The 21,462-nt window shown below is 42.6% G+C and overlaps 1 protein-coding gene and 1 long non-coding RNA gene across 20 annotated transcripts in view; one reads left to right on the plus strand and one right to left on the minus strand.

Moving 5' to 3' along the window:
- Positions 1–21,462, plus strand: part of PRKCB (protein kinase C beta) — a 382,335-nt gene that overhangs the window by 41,098 nt on the left and 319,775 nt on the right.
- The window catches only part of LOC144338128 (uncharacterized), a 177,841-nt gene that overhangs the window by 36,638 nt on the left and 119,741 nt on the right, over positions 1–21,462 (minus strand). The window lies entirely within an intron of this gene.

Raw genomic sequence — 21,462 nt, forward strand, 5'->3', positions numbered from 1 at the left:
GCCATTGTACTCCAGCCTGGGCAACAAGAGCGAAACTCCGTCTAAAAAAAAAAGGAAATAAAAGAAAAATAGCCAGGCACGGTGCCTGTAGTCCCAGCTACTGTGGAGGCTGAGGCGGGAGGATCACTTGAGCCCAGGAGTTCAAGACTACAGTGAGCTATGATGGCACTATTGCACTCCAGCCTGGGCAGCAGAGGGAGACCCTGTCTCTTAAAAAAAAAAAAAAAAAAAAAAAAAAAAAAAAGCTAAAGTTCAGAGAGAATCTTTTCTGAAAAAGATGCTAAGTCTGGGGAAGGAGCTTCTGATTGTGCTACCTTGAGTCACATAACCATCTCTGACTTGCTGACCCCTCCACAATCCCATATAAGACTCCCCAAGAGTACAGTCTGAGCAGGTAAAGCCCATGGGTGTTCCCCAAAGTCGGCCTTAACCTGAAGCCACTTATTTCACTCTGAGCTCATCACCAATGGCAAGCTGCACTGTCAAAACTTTTTCTGTGCATTTGTCTGGGCCACTCAACTCAGGAAAGTTAGTTGTTCTATGTGAGTCCCCATGTTCTCATTGATTTCGTGTCAGTCTTTAAGCTAGAAATCTGTATAAATGGTAATGGAGAATGGCTACATTGCACTTAGTATGTATCAAAGAAGTATCCTAAGTGCCTTAGTGGTATCAGCTTATTTAAGACTGACAGTACTATGAGGTGCAGTCACTTCTCATTTTATTTTTTCTTTTCTTTGAAATAGAGTCTCACTCTGTCATCCAGAATGGAGTGCAGTGGCATGATCTCAGCTCACTGCAACCTCCACCTCCCGGGTTCAGGTGATTCTCATGCCTCAGCCTCCTGAGTAGTTGGGACTACAGGCGTGTGCCACCATGCCTGGCTAATTTTTGTATTTTTAGTAGAGATGGGGTTTCACCATGTTGGCCAGGCTGGTCTTGAACTCCTGACCTCAGGTGATCCACCCACCTCGGTGTCCCAAAGTGCTGTAATTACAGGCATGAGCCACCGCACCCAGCCTGTGCAGTCACTTCTTGTCATTCACAGTAGTTATGTTCTGTAAAGTCACTGCAAACACTGAATTAATAAACAGTGAACCATTGCTCCTAGGTGAAATACAAAGTTGGGTTCCTGTGAGCCTCTGGTCACACGGTTTTCATCCACTGATCAACCCGTAAGCTTATTTTGTGTGTGTTTCTGTTTAAAGACACCTTAATATATATTGCTGACTCATTAACATCTAACTCACTGCCAACAGCACTCCAACTCATGCCTGATCAAAGCTTATATAACACACGCATGACACATCTCGGACCCCTTGCACTTAGGAACACCAGATAGCACTTCACCATTACCCTATGGGATCATTTTACAGCAACGTCATCCTCAAAAAGCAGGAAAATGGGAAAAAATGTGCTGCTAATATACCACAGAAAGAATGCTTGTTTACAGCATGAGAGCTGAAGCCAGAAGGTAGAACATCATTTTGTTCATCCTCAGCTGGGAACACATGTTGGCTGACGCAAATATTTTGCCACTCTGTACATGTCCGCTAATGATCTTGAAAGAACCTTGAGTATGGATTGGGGGGTTATAAATAAATTTTAGCAAGAGGTGAATTTGCAAATAATGAGAATCGACTATAACTCCCGTATTAGCTCTAGTTAACAGATGGGGGAATGGAGGGGTAGAGAGAGGGTAAACAGCTCTCTGCAGGTCTTGCAGCCAGGGAGTATAGAGGAGCTTTGTCATTCTGGGTGCAGAGCCTGTGTTCTTAAGAAGCAGTGTTGTGTTGACTGGGCTTGGTGGTGGTTCATGCTGTAATCCTGGCACTTTGGGAGGCCGAGGTGGGTGGATCACTTGAGGCTGGGAGTTCAGGACCAGCCTGGCCAACATGGTGAAACCCTGTCTCTACTAAAAATGCAAAAACAAAAACAAACAAAAAAAAACCCAGTGGGGTGTGGTGGCACGTGCCTGTAATCCCAGCTACTCAGGAGGCTGAGGCAGGAGAATCACTTGAACTTGGGAGGCGGAGGTTGCAGTGAGCCGAGAGCATGTCACTGCACTCCAGCCTGGGCAACAGAGTGAGACTCCATCTCAAAAAAAAAAAAAAAAAAAAAGAAAAGGGAAAGGCAGTGTAGTGGTTGAGTGCAGTGTGGCCCCTACTGAGAGCTGATTTTCATGTTTTGTGGGCACACAGGAAGTAGAGAATGCAGAGAGCTGGGGACTGAAGCAGTAGGAGATATGGGAGTAGGAAAGTGGTTTTCCTGAGTAAGTCTGGGCTGTTTTCATAGCCTAGGACGAGGTCCAGCAATACTCAACCCTGAGGTTTTCCAGGCACCTTCTCCTTGACATGAATCTCCTGCAAACAGATGTCATAGTAATCTGGGAATAAACCTTTGTTGTTGGTCCTTTAGCTATCCTTTTTGTTTGTTTGTTTAAGATGGAGTTCCACTCTGTCACCAGCAAGTGCAGAAGCGCGATCTCCCCGGTTCAAGCGATTCTCCTGCCTCAGCCTCCCGAGTAGCTGGGATTATACACCACCACGCCTGGCTAATTTTTGTATTTTTAGTAGAGACAGGGTTTCACCATGTTGGCCAGTCTGGTCTCGAACTTCTGACCTCAAGTGATCCGCCGGCCTTGACCTTTCAAAGTGTTGGGATTATAGGCGTGAGCCACTGAGCCCGGTGCCCTGGTCCTTTAGCTTTCTAAGAGAGCAGCGTAGTAGTTCAGAGCATAGGATCTTGGGCCATAGCTTCCCGAGTTTGAATCCTAGCTCTGTTGTTTTTTAAGCTCTGTGACCTTGGGCAAATCTTAACCTCTCTGTGCCTCAGTTTTCTCGTCTGCAAAATGGGATTAATAAAAACGCCGATCTCATAGGATTGTTGTGAAGATTGAGTGAGTATGTTTGTAGTGTTTAGGAAAGTGCCTGGTACACAAGACATGCTCTGAAAGTGTATTAATATTATTTGTCCTTAGATTCAGTGGTACCCTGGGGGAATGAAATCCCCACCCCCAAGCCGGGCAGCACGGTAGAAGCTAGGTCAGCTGTCAGGCTCCTGGGTCTTTTCCATTCTGCTGCAGGAGATGCCTGACTCACCTCTTGCGCTCACACAGATGACAGCTAAATAGAAGGGCTCTTTCCTCCTAGTATTAGCTTAATTATAGGGGCTCCCTAGAACAGTGTGGAAAATGAGCTTTGAGAATCCCCCCACCACCCATTGGCACCTGAAAGAGGAGTGAATGTTGCTTCCTGCCTCCTTCTCCCCCTCCTTCTCACATACGCCTTTGTCTTTGCTATTCTGCATGTTTAATTTTTAATCCCGGGATGGGTTCTGTTCGTTTTTGTGTATTTTCTCTGCCCTGGTTTGTGCTCCAAAAGGTCTGTTTGGGTCTCTGTGGGTGTCTGACAGCCTCTGCAGGCCTTTCTGAATTATATAACTCAAGCTTTGTATTTTCTGTTTGTTCCTGGGGGTTCTTTCTGTGCTATAATTTTACTCTTAGAAAATGAAGTAGGGTACTAGAATTTTCTCTGGGATCCCCTAGGGTTTCCTTCTGAATATTTTTTCCTGCCATATTTTGTTTGCTAAAACATTTTTTTTTCTTATTTCAGAAGCAATACATCTTCATTATAGAACATTACAACAAAATGAGGAGAAAGAAAATCTAATCAAGCAGAAATGTTAATACCTTGCTATCTACCCTTGTCTCTCTGTCTCTGTCTCTCTCAAACACACACAAATGGGGCCATGATGACGTAAGAGACTATCTGCTTTTCAATTCACATTTCACCATCTTTTTTTGTGTGGTTCTGTAGTCTCCACTGCTTGGCGTGACCGTCCTTAACAGGTGCCCCGTGGATGGTCATGGGGATATTTTCCATTTCTCACTGTTATAAGCAGTGCTCTGATGAAACACCTTTTGCTGGCACTCCTAATTATGTCCTAAGAACAGACTTCTAGAAGTTTTCAGCAGTGAGGTTAAAGGGAATGTTTGCCTCTCCTCTTCACTCTGTGATGCTACTAGGGGCCCAGGCCCATGAGTCTCTGTGTCCGTCTACCCAAGATGAAAGGCAAAGAATGGGCAGAGCATTGACAGGGCCCTGTGTTGACTCCTTTTCTCTCTTTTCCCAGTTTTTTTTTTTTTTTTTTTTTGAGACAGAGTCTCGCTCTGTTGCCCAGGCTGAAGTGCACTGGCATGATCTTGGTTCACTGCTACCTTTGCCTCCCAGGTTCAAGCAATTCTCCTACCTCAACCTCCCAAGTAGCTGGGATTACAGGCACTCACCACCACACCCAGCTAATTTTGTCTTTTTAGTAGAGACAGGGTTTCATCATGTTGCCCAGGCTGGTCTTGAACTCCTTGCCTCAAGTGATCCATTCACCTCGGCCTCCCAAAGTGCTGGGATTACAGGAGTGAGCCAGTGCCCTGGCCCATTCCTATTTGTTTAAAAAATATTTTCTTCTTTTTAGACTATTTAGCCACAGTTTTCCATTCTATTCCTTGGGATAGATGAAAACTTGATTTGTAAAAAATAATTACAAAATTTTAAAATCATGGTAAAAAAAACACATAACATAAAATTTACTATCTTAACCATTTTTTAAGTATACAGTATCATTTCAAGTACATTTACATTGTTGTGCAACAGATAGGACTTTTCATCTCGTAAAACTGAAACTCTATACCTACTGGCAATAACTTCCCATTTCTCCCTCCCCCCGAGCCTCTGGTAACCACTATTCTGCTTCCTGTTTCTATGAGTTTGGCTATTTTAGATGCTTCATGTAAGTGGACTCTTGCAGTATTGTTTTTTCATGGCTAGCTTCTTCCTTTTTTCCTTCCTTCCTTCCCTTCCTTCCTTCCTTCCTTCCTTCCTTCCTTCCTTCCTTCCTTCCTTCCTTCCTTCCTTCCTTCCTTCCTTCCTTCCTTCCTTTCTTTCTTTCTTTCTTTCTTTCTTTCTTTCTTTCTTTCTTTCTTTCTTTCTTTCTTTCTTTCTTTCTCTTTCTTTCTCTCTCTCTCGCTCTTTCTTTTTCTTTCTTTTCTTTTCTTTCTTTTCCTCTTTCTTTCTCTCTTTCCTTCTTCTTTCTTTTTTAGACAGGGTCTCCCTGTGTCTCGCAGGCCAGGCTAGAGTGCAGTGGTGCAATCACAGCTCATGGCAGCCTCGACCTCCTGGGCTCAAGGGATCCTCCCACTTCAGCCTCCTGAGTAGCTGGGACTACAGGCGCACACTACCATGCCCAGTTAATTTTTTTTCCTTGATTTTTAATAGAGACGAGATCTTGCTATATTGCCCAGGGTGGTCTCAAGCTCCTGGCCTCAAGTGATCCTCCCACCTCAGCCTCCCAAAGTGAAGGGATGAGCCTCCCAAAGTGAAGGCGTGAGCCATTGCACCTGGCATGACTGGTTTATTTCACTTAGCGTAATGTCCTCAAAATTCATTCATGTTGTAGCATATGTCAGAATTTTCTTCCTCCTTATGGTTGATTAATATTCCATTGTATGAATAGGCAACATTTTGCTTATATGTTAATCAGTCAATGGACATTTGAGTTGCTTTCACCTCTTGGCTATTGTAAATAATGCTGTTGTGAACATGGGTATACAAGGATTTTTTTTTTTTTTTTGTAGAGATGGGGTCTCCCTATGGTGGCCAGGCTGGTCTCAGACTCCTTGGCCCAAGGAATCCTCCCACCTCAGCCTCCCAAAGTGCTGAGATTACAGGTGTGAACCACTGCACCTGGCTGAGACCCCACTTCCAATTCTTTTGGATATAGATCCTGAAGTGGAATTGCTGATGGTAGAAACTGTCTAGGGAAATTTTTCTGGGGATTTAGCTTCTAATTTCGCCACAGCTCCAGTGGAAACATCTATTAATTAAACTGGCATTTATTGAGGGCCAGCTTTGTTCCAGTCACTGAGCAAGGCTAGGGGGATAGCACGGCTTAGATAGGTCCCCACCCTCATGGAGCTGATATTCAGCAAGAAGCCAGACAATACACAGGTAAGCAAATTGAAAAAACAGGATAAGTTCCATCGGGGATAAATGTCATGAAACTGAATCAGGATTTGACAACAGAGTGATGTGGTGAGTGGCTACTTTAGATCAGAAAGGCCTTCCTAACCAGGTGACAGGTGACCTGAGGACTACAAGGTGGGGAGGAAATTGGAATTTCCTAAACACAGAATTTGGGAAAATACCATTCTGGGCCCTGGGATGAGCAATGGAAAGGTCTTGAGGAGGAAACTGGCTCGGCATGATCCTTGTTGCTGGGGTGTAGTGGGTGTGGGGCCAGATCATAAGGGGCCCCGTAGGATGAGCCTCTGTGCTAAGTGCAGTGGGAAGCCACTGGAGAGTTTCAGGTAGGCGAGATGGAAAGGATCAGATTTGTATTAACGCACCTTCCATTGGCTGCTGAGTAGAGAATGGATTGTTGGGAGCCGGAGTGGAAGTGGGAAGATGAGTCAGGAGTCAACTGCGGATTTCTAGGTGAGAGATGGTGTCTTTGTCTGCAGGGGCAGGAGTGCAGAGGGAGAGACACGGGCAGATTTGGGAGGTAAAAGGACTTACTGGTAGATGGGATATAAATTAGAGGAGGGAAATGAATGCACAGCTGGGCACACGGTACACTTTACATATGACGTCTTTGAACTTCGTAGCAATCCCATAACCACATTTTGTAGATCTGTGTTGTCCAGTAGAAATGTAACATGAGCCATAAATCTGAGCTGTGTATGTGATTTAAAATGTTCTAAGCAATCACATTAAAATGGTCAAAGGAAACGGGTGAGATGAATTGTGAGAATGTTTTCTTTAACTCAGCATATTCCAAATCTTCCCATATCAACATGTAATCAATATAAAATTATTAATGAGATATTTTACTCCCCCCGCCCCTGCCCTTAGCAAGTCTTCAACTTTTGATGTGTATTTTACACATACAGTACATCTCAATTCAAACCAACGACATTTCAAGTACTCAGTAGCCATGTATGGCTAGTGGCTACCATATTGGTAGCACAGTTATAGATGAGGAAAGGGAGGCTCAGAGAGTGTAAGTTCTTATGCAAGCTTATAGAGTTAGGACATGAACCGTAATTTGACTCTGACACCCATGCTGTGCTCATGGCACTGCATCCACCCCTAGTGATGAAGGCATTTTCAATATAAGCAAAGTCCTGGAGATTTCCCCACATCATATACATGGGGACATAGGAACTAAAATTTGTCATATATTTATATTTTCCTTTCCAAAGCGGATCAACCCCAAGTTACTTCTGTTAGCTCTCGTTTTCTGCCTTTCTTCTGCCTTCATTAAAAATTGTGAACTTTCTCTTTGCCTTCCCTTGTGGGCTTCCTGTTTGAGCACTACATCCTAGGCACCCTGGGAACTGAACCATCTCCTTTTCTTTTTCTTTTTGAGACAGGGTCTCACTTTGCCACTCAGACTGGAGTGCAGTGGCGTTGACCATAGCTCACTGCAGCTTCAATCTCTTGGCCTAAAACAATCCTCCCACCTCAGCCTCCTAAGTAGCTAGGACTAGAAGAATGCGCCGCTATGCCTGCTTAATTTTTTTATTTTTATTTTTTGTAGACGCAAGGTTTCACTATGTTGCCCAGACTGGTCTCAAACTCCTGGACTCAAGCAATCCTCCCACCTCAGCCTCCCAAAGTGCTAGGATTACAGGTGTGAGCCACAACACCTGGCCCATATCTCCTTTTCTTTTGTGGCATTCTGGTAGCCCTTTGGTTCATGAGACCATTTAGTTGTTCAGCAAATATGGATGACTGAATGGATATAATAGGTCCAGAGCCTTTGGGATCAGACAAACTTGGATTTGACTCCCAGGTTCACAAGATGGATGATCTTGGGCAAGTTATTTAATTTCTCTGGATTTTAGTTTCCTTGCCAGCAAACTCAAGTAGTAATGCCTTCTTTTAAGTAGTTATGGTGAAGATTATAAAGAATCAATAATAATGATAATAATAAGTAATAATGATACATGTTGTTTATTAGAGCCTGCTGTGCGTCAGACACTAACTCAATGATTTAACCTTCCCCTGCTACCCTTTACTCTTATTATTTCTTTAGGAGTGAAATTCACTAATCATTATGCTTTTTAACTAACGGAATCAATTCTGTTTCTTAAGCAGATGGGAGATCCTGTGGCTTTTTACCACTATCTACAGCTCTTTTTTATTTTTTGAAACGGAGTCTTGCTCTGTCACCCAGGTTGGAGTGCAGTGGCTCCATTTCGGCTCACTGCAATCTCCGCCTCCCTAGTTCCAGCAATTCTCCTGCCTCAGCCTCCCGAGTAGCTGGGGTTATAGGCGCCCGCCGCCACACCTGGCTAATTTTTGTATTTTTAGTGGAGATGGGGTTTTACCATGTTGGCCAGGCTGGTCTCAAACTCCTGACTTCGTGATCCACCTGCCTCGGCCTCTCAAAGTGCTGGGATTACAGGCGTGAGCCACCGCGCCTGGCCAAGCTGACAGGTAGAGAACTAAGTCAGGCTGAAGTTAGGAAAGTGGGAAGGAGGGATATGCACCAAGGAAAGAGAGTGCCTGTGGCTGCTACAGGCAGAGATGAAGGAGACAGATAGAGCATGAGGCATAAAAGGAGATAAATGAAAACCGTAATAAGGATAGACCCACATTGAGCACCTGCTGAAGCCAAGAACTCTGTTCAACTCTTAACACGGCCGGGCGTGGTGGCTCACGCCTGTAATGCCAGCACTTCGGGACGCCGAAGAGGGCGGATCACTTGAGGTCAGGAGTTCAAGACCTGCCTGACCAACATGGTGAAACCCCATCTCTACTAAAACTACAAAAATTAGTCAGGCGTGATGGTGTGCACCTGTAATCCCAGCTACTCGGGAAGCTGAAGCAGGAGAATCGGTTGAACCCAGGAGGCGGAGGTTGCAGTGAGCCAAGATCATGCCATTGCACTCCAGCCTGGGCGACAGAGTGAGACTTTATTTAAAAAACAAAAAACAAAAAAAACAAAAAACAAACAAACAAACATAAAACACCTAACACACCATAGTCCAACCCTCACAGTGACTCTAAGAGGTAAAGATGATGTTGAATGTTTTGCCCAAAGTCCCACAGACTGGGATTTGAGAAAAACTGAGTCTCCTAGAGTATAAGCAGCAAGAAGGAGAACCAGGCAAGAGAAGTCTCTCTCAAGAAAAGCCTAACCATCATCTTTGCTGTTGGTTGGCATTAGACTGGCTATGCTAAGAAAGTTTCCTTTGACTTGCAGATGGATCAAGGCTTTTCTTGAGAGAGACTTCTCTTGCCTGGTTCTCCTTCTTGCTGCTTATACTCTAGGAGACTCAGTTTTTCTCAAATCCCAGTCTGTGGGACTTTGGGCAAAACATTCAACATCATCTTTACCTCTTAGAGTCACTGTGAGGGTTGGACTATGGTGTGTTAGGTGTTTTATGTTTGTTTGTTTGTTTTTTGTTTTTTTGTTTTTTGTTTTTTAAATAAAGTCTCACTCTGTCGCCCAGGCTGGAGTGCAATGGCATGATCTTGGCTCACTGCAACCTCCGCCTCCTGGGTTCAACCGATTCTCCTGCTTCAGCTTCCCGAGTAGCTGGGATTACAGGTGCACACCATCACGCCTGACTAATTTTTGTAGTTTTAGTAGAGATGGGGTTTCACCATGTTGGTCAGGCAGGTCTTGAACTCCTGACCTCAAGTGATCCGCCCTCTTCGGCGTCCCGAAGTGCTGGCATTACAGGCGTGAGCCACCACGCCCGGCCGTGTTAAGAGTTGAACAGAGTTCTTGGCTTCAGCAGGTGCTCAATGTGGGTCTATCCTTATTACGGTTTTCATTTATCTCCTTTTATGCCTCATGCTCTATCTGTCTCCTTCATCTCTGCCTGTAGCAGCCACAGGCACTCTCTTTCCTTGGTGCATATCCCTCCTTCCCACTTTCCTAACTTCAGCCTGACTTAGTTCTCTACCTGTCAGCTTGGACTTAAGGAAAGGAAGTTCTCTTTTCTTGGGGGGTCACTGGGGCCATGGGCGTCTTTCCACTCCCATTTCTTTTCCAAAGCTGGCTCTGGAACGAATCTGTAAATCCCAGGGCATTGAATGGGTTTTCTTTCTTTCTCTTTCTTTCTTTCCTTTTTTTTTTCTTTCCTTTCCTTTCCTTTCCTTTCTTCTCTCTCTCTCTCTTTCTTTTTCTTTCTCTTTCATTCTGTCACTGAAAGCAAATATTGTATTGTAGACAGATATGCTTATAGGGTGGAAATAAAATGCCCCATTCCTTTAAACGTATTTTGTTTTTTATTTTCAATTCATGGAGTACGTGTGCAAGTTTGTCACATGGGTGTATTGCATGATGCTGAGGTTTAGGCATTGAACTTGTTACCCAAATAGTGAGCATAGTACCCAGTAGGTAGTTTTAAAACCATTACCCCCTCCTCTCCCTCCTTTCTGAGTGCTCAGTGTCTGTTTTTTCCATATTTGTGTCTGTGTATACCCCGTGTTTAGCTTCCACTATAGGTGAGAACATGTGGTATTTGGTTTTCTGTTTCTCGGTGATAATTCACTTAGGATAATGGCCTTCAGCTGCATCCATGTTGCTGCAAAGGACCTGATTTCATTCTTTTTTTATGGCTGTGTAGTATTCCATGGTGTATATGTACCATATTTTCTTTATCCAGTCCATTGTTGATGGGCACCTAGGTTGATTCCATGTTTTTGCTCTTATGAATAGTGATGCAATAAACATGAGAGTGAAGGTGTCTTTTTGGAGGAATGGTGTGTTTTCCTTTGAGTATATACCCAGTAATGGGAATGCTGGATTGAATGGCAATTCTAGTTTTAGTTCTTTGAGAAGTCTCTAAACTACTTCCCAGAGGGGCTGAACTAATTTACAATTTCACCAACAGTGTTAAGAGCACCTTTTTTCTCCGTGATCTCTCCAAGGCACTGTATAAGCTGTCTGAGTGACCAGCAGGCAGTATGCTTGAAGGATTCTCCAGCTGGGTGTGCTGGGCCCAAAGGCTAGCAGCGTATGGCCCTGGCCTTTTTCTCTCCAGCAGGGTCCCCATGATCTTCCCAGGTCTAGTTTTTTCTTGAGCACACCTGCATCTGACAGTTAATTGCAAGAATCTGACTTGCTGAACTCTCATTTCTCCCTCCTCCTTTAGCACATCAAGTCCCCTTCTTTGTTTTCCCAGCCTGGTTCTTGCAAGGACTACCTAGAGGAGGACTTCAGGCAAGCCCTTTCTCCCTGGTGGACTGCTGTGTTCTCACCAATAAATCGATGCTCTCTCTAGATTCAGCCTGCCTCTTAGGACAGTTGCTGAGTTCAAGTGACTTTTGAGGTTGTTGAGTTGAGACACTTGGACCGAACAGTGGAAGGCACAGCTTGGCTCAGCTAAAGGAAGCCCCATGAAAGCTCTCTGAGTGGGCCTGTTAGCTCCATGAGTTGCCAGGCTGGCCCTCCTTTGGAGATAGTGGGTCCTCATGGGCTGTAGCAGGGCCAGGCCACAGGAGCAGACTGTGTGGAGGGGAACATTTAGGGCCATCTTCCTTCCTGCCTTTCTGTGATCCCTTTACCCAGGAAGCTGAAAGCTGTCAGCAAGCCAAAGGGTGCTTGGTAACTGTTTCTTTTTTAAGTGTGTGCTGGTGCCAGGGAGGAGGAAATCCTCAAAACCCATTGTGTCTGACTCAGGCGCCATTGGTTTGGCCATAACCACTAGTTTGTCCTCCCTCCCTCTACTACCCTCGTCATGTCTGCTTTTTCTCAACCACAACCTGTCTGGGCCATCCCTGGGTTGGCCAGGGCTTGATCATCTTTTTCTGTAAGGAGTTATCCCTTCCTCATCTGCCAGGATGGGGCTACTGTGTGGGGACTGGGTAAGAGGCTTGAGGTTGCAAGAGGGCTGGAAGGGTGTCACTGACAAGCACACATTATGTCTTATATAGGTCCCTGGCCTTGTGCTTCAGACCCTATCACAGCTTTTCCACAGCTGGGGCTGTTGAGAATGTAAGTGGTGACATAGCTGGATGGCTAAGATGGGGGGAGTGTGAGACCTGCAAGCGTGTGAGTCTCCTTCTGCTAGCAGGGTGTGAATGAAATGTACTTATTTTCCCAATAAATTTGACATGACTGGTCATTCATCCACCCACTTACCCACCCATCTACTCACTAACCCACCCACCCACCCACTCAGTCATATACCCACCCATTCACTCATCCATTCATCCGTCCATCCATCCATCCATCCATCCATCCATCCATCCATCCATCCATCCATCTATCCATCCATCCATCTACCCACCCACCCATCCTCCCATCCATCTATCCAGCCACCTACCCATTTACCTACCCACCTATCCACCCCACCCATCCACCCACCTACCCACCCATCTGCCCATTAACCCATCCATCCATCCATCCATCCATCCATCCATCCATCCATCCATCCATCCATCCACATTCAACATAGTGTAATGATTAAGGGCATAGAGTTTGGAGTTACCCTGCCTAGGTTTGAATCCCAGCTCTGCCACTCATCAAGCATGTGATCTTGGTTGAGTTTTGAAACCTCTCCTTGTCTCAGTCTCCTCAGCTATAAAATGAGATTGGCGTTGAAATTAATAACAGAGCCTCCCTTACAGCACAATATATAAGGTTATGTGAGTCAGTATGTGTAAGGTGTTTTCAGTAGCGCCTGGATCATAGCACTGCTATCTAAGTGTTAGCTGTTAGCATTATTGCATCTATTCACCTGTTTATCATCTATAATAATCATTAAAGGTCTTCAATAAATATTTCTGGTCTTTGGCCTTGCAGGCCAATGGAAGGATTGCACTGTTTGCCTCCCTTGTGGGTAGGTGGGGCCATGTGAGTAGCTCTGACCAGTGAGTTGTGATCCAAAGTGATGTAAGTTCACTTTTATGCTGGGATATGTAATTGCTGGTTCTAGATTATCCAGAAAAAATCTTTGAGTTATGGCTGCTCTATCAACTTGCTCCTGGAGACGTAGAACTGCTTCCTTAGCTGATCAGGCATGAACCTGTAGTATGTGAGAAAACCAAACTTTTGCCTATTTTGAGGGTTATTACTGCAGGATAACCCAGTTCTATCTCTGTCTCTCTCATCTATCATCTATCTATTTATAATAATACCAGTCTCATTTTATTTCCCTTCCCTTTTCTTTTTGGCACCTATTACTAGTTGGCATTTTCTTATGTTTTTTGGGGTTTTCCCCCAAAATTTATTTATTATTAATTATAAGAATATGCTTTCCATGAGAAAAAGGACTTGTTTATTCACTTATCTAATTGCAATAGTTAAAATGGTACTTTACACATAGTAGACACTCAGTACATATTTTAAAAAAGAATAAATCAGTTAACAAATGGATCTGTTTGACTTTTAGGAGGTCCTATTGAATACTGCATTTTACTGCTCCTTGAAAATCCTTACTGAGGCAGCTAATATTTAAGAAGGAACACCCTGACCTTTCACTCTCCAATTTTATTGCCTATGTTAGGCATATCTGTAAGAAGCATAAGGGTTTGTCAGGAGCTATTATGATTACTTATTCTACAACCCCCAGCTCAACAAAGAAGGGTGAGGCTTGAGTGTTTAATTAGAGAAGCTGGCCAGTTGTGGTATCATGATATCAGCTCTACATCCAATGCCCAGTTTTCAAGGGGTTGTGTTGCTCTGAAAGGCCTGGCGAGGTTGATGAGCGTCTTAATGAAGCCACTTGTGAAAGAATGTCACGTGTCCGTCCATCACATTGACCCAGGAGAGGAGCTTTCACAAAAGACAGCACAGAAATTTTGCAGGCTCGGACCAGAAGGGAATTTGTCAGTGTTTAGCTTGGCTGACATCCCACACCCTACCTTCTTGTGCAGTTAGAATCCCTTCTAGTGTAATGTGTGAAGAACCATAGGCCCCCTGCCCACGCCCTCCTAGAGCTGTATCACCAACAGCTTTCAAGTGTGTGCAAATTGGGAGACGGCTGGATCCCACATCTCCGGGTGACATTTGCTGAAACAAATGCCTGTTAATAAGTGGTACAATTTCCTTCGTCTCAGTGATAAAGATGTACCTGTTACTGGGAGCCCTTGAGAGAAATCTTTGGTGAAGGTCTTCACACTCATTTTAATTGGTGATAGACAGATGTGTTGAGAAAGCTTACAATTTTTTTCTCTATCCGTCTCAATTAGAATGTTATGAAATAGCACCCCCTTTGCTCTTCTGTGCCTTATGCCCTAGACTTTAAAGACTGACAACGTGAGTGGTTAAAAAATCTCCATTGCTTCAGGATGCAGTATCAGCTGAGTTGGTGGATTAAATCATTTTAAGGTCCCGAAAATGATTCTCAAACCTTGCTTTGCAAAGCCCCAGAGCTTTTAAGAGATGAGCCTGCTATTTCCAAGACAACAACATTATTTCTACTTCGTATTAATACAAAACATTAAAATACACATTGTCTTTGTAATGTAGTTTATTAATTCAAAGCACTTGCATTCCCATTTATCTAGTCTTCATACAAAACCATGTATGAGTGAGTAGGCAGATGGTCTTATTTATTACTTCTTTCAATATATGGATTTTTGAGTGCCTACCAGTATATAGCACTGAACGAAAGAGAAAAATACTAGTTTCAATGGGAGCTCAACACAGTCTGAGGGGATATATTGGACCCATTTTGCAGAGGAAGAAACCTTGGTTCAGGAAGGTAAAGTGAATTCTGAAGTTTGACATCAAGTTAGCTTCAGAACTAGAATATCTGCCTTCTAATCTCAGCCTATCACCTATCTCAGGCTCTGTCTCCACGATACCATGTGAGTGGAACCAGCTCATTAACGTGGGGATGGATCAATCAGCATTTTTTTTTTTTTAACAGGATTGGAAATCTCCTTTCCTTGATCCCTCAGTCTATAGGGTGAACTTACAATGGCCCTCATGCTTAATCTTGAAATACAGGGATGGTCTGAGGGAGTGTGCTGGAGACCCTGCTGAGATCTTTGGACAACTTCTCTCCAGTCCACTACCTGAATCCTTTCTCTTCTCCTCAAAGAAAATCTGAGACTATCCACATGAAGAGTAAATAAAGGGAAAAGTAAGAAAGAAACATGAGACAGAGAGGTAGCAGGAGCAGAATGAAACTTGAGGCGCAGAGGGAGAAGCCAAGAAAGCTTACTGGACTTGGAGCCAATAAATTGGCCATGGCATGAAGGCTTTTGCCAGCAATATGGCAGCTCATTCCAGCTCTTTCCATTTTCTTTTCCCAGCTGTGCTGCCAAGCACCATGCTTAGGCTGGTTTAACAGAGATTATGCTAGGAGGATTTTCTAACATTCATGCCCCGATTACCCCTTATCGGATTCCTTAGCCATAGCCTTCAGTGGCCTCAGAGAATTCCAGGTTCAGCTCTCTGAACAGTTCAATGACTGTTTATAAGTTCTGACTTATGATCAAGGCAGGAAATGTGAAAAGCATTTTAAAAAAGGAAAAAAAACATCTGGTTTTGTTAACATTTTTATGTTATTCCAGTATTTTCCCATTCATACAAATATGTGTACTTTTATTTTTCACAAGAGTAGTCTCACATCATAATATTGTTTTATAGCCTTCTTTTCCACTGTGCTCTAGTGTAAACATTTTACTATATCAAATCTTTTTCCACAAGAGGATTTTTAATTACTACATAGATTTCCATTGAATGGATATACCTAAAATTTACCTGAAAAGCTCTTATTATTCAACATGAATCAACCATTGTTACAAATAACATTGTTGTATATTTATCTTTATGGAAAGCTATTTCTGAATATTTCCTAAGGACAAGTTCATGTATTAGTTAGCTTTTGCTGTGTAACAAATCATCCCACAACTTAGTGCTGTCAAACAATGACTATTTACTTACCTCTGCAGTTCTGTTGGACTAGTCTGGAATCAGGCTAGGGTTGGTTATGCATTTGCAATCAGCTGGGGAACTGCCTGGGATGATGGTGTTATATCATCTTCCAGCAGGCCAGGTTGTTTCCATAGCAGTCAGAGTTGCAAGAGCAGCAAGGAGGCAAGCCCTGATGCACAAACTTTTTTCCAAGTTTTTGGTTGCATCACATTTGCTTCTGTCCCATAGGCCAAAGCATGTGGTGTGGCCACGCCTGGAGCCAGTTTGAGAAGACATTACCAAGGGCATGGCTACAAAGGGCATGAAAGTCCTGGGACCATTATTGTAATCAACTCATCACAGTCCCTAAAATGGGAGTTTCTGGGTCAAAAAATGTGATCATTTAAAAGGTTTTCATTGTCACATTGCTCTCCAGAGAAGTTGTAACTAATTTACACACCACCTAGAGTACATGCATTTCCAAATTCACTTGATCACTGGATATAATCATTGCTTTAATTTCCCCCCAGAAAATAACACTGTTGCTTTTGAAAAGTACATGCTTTGTGAGGGAAGCCGTCTTGAATGTTCCAGCTTCCAGGTGCAAGCACCTGCATGTGTGCACAGGTGATACCATGTAGAACTGAAGAACCACCCGGCTGAGTCTAGCCAACCCAGAGAATTGTGAGGGGAAAAATAAATTATTTTTTTAAGGCAGAAGAAAAATTTATCTTCATTGTAAAAACCTGAAGCAATGTGGTACCTTTATCATCAATATCGTCCCCAGCACTTGATTCATTCTGACATTATGTTGTTGGGTTACATTTATTTCTATTACATTTAGGATCTTTGAGTCTATATTCATTAGTGAAATTTGTCTGCCGTTTACTCTTTTTTTTTTGGTCTGCTGTCTTTGACAAGTTTTTGCTATTTTCATCAAAACATCTGGGAAGTCTTCCATCTTTTCTTGTTTTTTAATGCTTAGGAAGAGTCTAAATGGCAAAGGATTTAGAATATTTTTTGAAAGTTTGAGTGGATTTACCATACTCCCAAAGCAAAACAATTTCTGGGCCTGGTGCCTTTTCCAGGATTAGTTATTTGATAATTCTTTCTGGTGTATTCCAGAATCATTTTTGGTATACTTTAAAATGTGTTATGTTTTCTTAAGAATAATCATTTAATTGAATCTCCAATTTATTAGCATAAAACTATATATATTATCCTGTAATGATGTGAAAAATTGCCTTGCCATCTGCAATTCTCTTTCCTTATTCTTACTGAGTTCCTATTTTTAGTTTTTGAAAATTTCCTTATGAGCTTTGCCAGAGTGTCACTGTTTTATTTTTCCCCTCAAACAACCACCTTTTAAATTTATTCTTCAATTCAACTTTTTTCTGTTTCCAGATGCATTAATTTCTGCTTTTTAATTCTTTCCTCAGTTTTATCACTCTTCCTAGTTTCTTGAGCTAAATGTCCCTATATACTTTTAGTTATATCTACTGATTTGTCAAAAATCGGATAGTATGCTTATCTCCTACTATAATAGTGATTTTTCAACACATCTTTGTATTTTTTTGGACAAATTTTGTTTTGTATATTTCTAATGTATTTTTATGTTATAGGAGTTATAGGTTCATGATTCTCCAGTCTTATTGTGAAGTTACTTGGATCTGAGTTCAAATTCTCCTCTGCTGCCTACCAAATGATGAACCAGTTTTAGATTCTCCTAAAAGCTTGGTGATAATAATGATGCGAATGTTGCTTATTTTTAATGCTTAAATTAAATGACATAATTGATGTTAAGTACTCATCATAGTGCCAGGCACGTGGAACACACACTGCTATTGGTCATATTGTTATTGTTGATGTACCCTTTATGAATATAAAATATCCATCTTTGTCCTATGTAATATTCTTATGCTTTACATTTTATTTGTCTGATAATTAATATTTCTGCTCATGGCAGCTTTTCTCACTTTTTCATTTTCATTTTGGATCATGTTATTTTCAGAAGTCTCATGGGAACCATGTATATTTGTTTTTTTTTTTTAAATTTATTTATTATTATTATACTTTAAGTTGTAGGGTACATGTGCATAACGTGCAGGTTTGTTACATATGTATACTTGTGCCATGTTGCTGTGCTGCACCCATCAACTCGTCATTTACATCAGGTATAACTCCCAATGCAATCCCTCCCCCCTCCCCCCTCCCCATGATAGGCCCCGGTGTATGATGGGAACCATGTATATTTGAATTCTATTTTTTCTTTTAATTATGAATCTTTGCCTTAAATGGGATAATTCAATCCATTCACATTTTTTTGCAAGGCATAACATTTGGCAAGTGTTTACTTCTTTCTTCTCCCAATCCACTTTCCTACCTCTGAAGATTTTAGAACCAGAATTTATGAAAAAAATTAAATATATTTGATTTCCCATGAATTGCTGTTGACACATGCATTATTTCATGCAATTCAAGACTTTTTTTAAAGATGTGACTCTCACACTTATTTCATTATTCACTTTTTATGTTTTTTGGACCCATTTCCCTCTTTTTGAATTAATTGATTCATTAATTCAATCAACAAATATTGATTGAAAACATACTGTATGCAGACACTGTGCTATGGTTTGAGAGAAACGTATTTGATGTAGACCTGGTCTGTGTCTTCATTGAATCTACACTGAGAGGATGAAAGACACAAAAAGTAAATGGCAAATTAAAACAGATATAAAGGAAACCAATAAGGGTCTCAAGGAGAGAGTAGTGAACATGCATGTGAGTATCTATTTAAGAATTTTAATGAGGAGATGCTTTTTGTGAAGGTGACATTTATGCTGGCACCTTAAGAAGTGGCATTAGCTGTGTGAAGAGAGGAAGGAAGAAAGGCATTCCAGGCAGAAGGACTAGCATGTGCAAAGGACTTGAGAGGGGAAAGAGCCTTATCCTAATGTTTTCCTAGAAATTATTTTTAAATACTCAACAATTAGCTTTTGAATTAAAGGAATACACACAAGTGAAGTTAATCTCTTATAGGCGAAACCAAATGAAGGATTGGAAAATGCCTCTGAAGATCAGCTGGAAGGCTCTTCATCCATCCATCCACCCATCCATCCATCCATCCACTCATCCATCCATTCATCCATCCATCCATCCATCCATCCATCCATCCATCCACCCACTCACCCATCTATCCATTCATCCACCCACCCACCCACCCACCCATCTATCCATTCATCCACCCACCCACCCACCCATCTATCCATTCATCCACCCACCCACCCACCCACCCATCTATCCATTCATCCATCCATACGTCCACCCACCCACCCACTCATCCATTTGTCCATTCATCCATCCATCCAGTAAACATTCATTGAGTGACTACTGTGTGTCAGACCCTGTGCCAGGTGTTGATCACAAGTAACACAAGCACCTCCTAGAGAGCAGAGCCTAGTTGTGTACATGGGGGCCCATGATAATAAAGCTGGTGCTTCTGATGGAGTGGGATGTACCAGGGGCATGGGGAAGGCACACGTGCTGTGCTCTGTAGAGCTCTGAGCAGGGAGGGAGGCAGTGGAAAAGAGCTGAGAGCAACTCCTGCCAGATGGCTTTATTCTTTCCCCTGAAGGAAGTGGGGACTTCGTGCTGTGACATGATACACAAGAACAGTGTTTCCTGTGGGTTTGCAAGGGCATTTTGAACATAAACACCACAACTCGCCAATGTGTGAAAGAATTATTATTTTTTTGCTTTTTCAGACTTTGTGAAGGGATAATCAGATTAATTTTATAAGTCTGGAAAACAGGTATTTTGGGGTGAATTTTAATGCACACATTATAGTGGCTGGAACCCTAACGAAAGGCAGCTGTCACCTGTTGGTGGGTTCTCTTAGCCACGTTGTTTGTTCATCTAGCTGTCACCTGGCAGCTTATATCCTCCAGTTCCTGGAACTAACCAGTTATCTGCAACTGACTAAGTTCTGATACTGGATGCTGTGTGATTTGACTCTAACCTCCAAGAACTTTACTATCTTTAGCTGTGAAATGCGGAGAAGACTAGACTACTTGATCTCTCAACACTATATCTTTAAAGTTAAATCATTTGTTCAGTCATTTGCCCTTTCTTCCACCCTTTTTCTTTCCCTCTCTCCCATCCACCCATCCACCCATCCACCCACCCATCCGTGTATCTAATATTTATGTTTATTATTTATTTATTTTGAGATGGAGTCTTGCTCTGTTGTCCAGTGCAATGGCATGATCTCGGCTCACTGCAACCTCTGCCTCCCAGGTTCAAGTGATTCTTCTGCCTCAGTTTCCTGAGTAGCTGGGATTACAGGCACATGCGCCACCACACCCGGCTAATTTTTGTATTTTTAGTAGCGACGGGGTTTCACCATGTTAGCCAGGCTGGTCTCAAACTCCTGACCTCCAGTGATCTGCCCGCCTTGGCCTCCCAAAGTGCTGGGATTACAGGCATGAGCCACCGCACTGGGCCCTATCTAATATTTAATTGAGTGCCTGTTCTGTGCTAAGCACTGTTCTAGGTTCTCATCCAGTGGCCAGTAAAGTAGATAGTCCTCCTGTCATAGAGCTTGCCATTTAGTAGGGAGATAGACAAGCAAATAATTACACAGGTAATAATACAATTACAGTTATGATAAGTATTACAAATGAGAAGAATGGGGTAGGTGAGCATGTGTATTAAGGTAATCGTTCTCATTTTGAGGGCCAGAGAACTCTTTCTTGACAAAGTGAAGTTTAAACAAAAACTAGGTGAAGATTGGTGGAAAAGCATCCCAGGCAGAGGGCACAGCCAGTGTGAAGGCCCTGGGATAGGAAAGGGCATGGCCACATCAAGGGAGGTAACAATCCATAATGAAATAATAATATAAGCAACAATGGCAGCTATTACTGAAGGAAAACAGCCTATTTTTCAGGGACCGTGCAATCTTTAACTGTGTGGTTTTGATCAAATCATCTAACCTCCTTGCACCTTGGTCTGTATCTGTAAAATGGGGTGATAGTGATCGTGTATACTTCATCAAGTTGTGTTGAGGCTCCAATGAAGTAATGTCTGGGAAATCCTTAGGTCTATGCCTGGACCATAGGAAGTGTTTAAGAGATAGTGGTTGTGACTGTTATTTTTATGAATGGTATTGGGTGAGAAAAACTTCGTTTTGCATCTCCGAGCTTGTCTTGGACCCTGTTGATGATTTCTATGTTGAGGTCACTCTTGGAGTTTCTGCAGAAGTAGAACTCTTGGAAGTCTGCCATTCAACATGGCCAAACGTGTGAAACAAGTGCTTCTCCTTCTGCTGCCACAGAAAGAAGGGCAGAGATGCCTGCCACAGCTTAGCCTTTAGGCAACAGACACATTGGGATCAGTGATTGGCATTTGCAACATTGGTTGGCATCACAGAGGGCATGGAAGGTCAAGGTAATAATTATCAAGGACAGTTCGGGGGAAACAGTACATTCCATTCCTTATCCATTGTAAGACCAGTACATTCCCTGCTCTTTAACTCTTGGGAAGACATCTCCCCCAGATCTCTCTGCTGAGGATAAGGGTCAT

This window comes from Macaca mulatta, chromosome 20 (assembly GCF_049350105.2).
Source record: "Macaca mulatta isolate MMU2019108-1 chromosome 20, T2T-MMU8v2.0, whole genome shotgun sequence".
Taxonomy (NCBI): Eukaryota; Metazoa; Chordata; class Mammalia; order Primates; family Cercopithecidae; genus Macaca; species Macaca mulatta.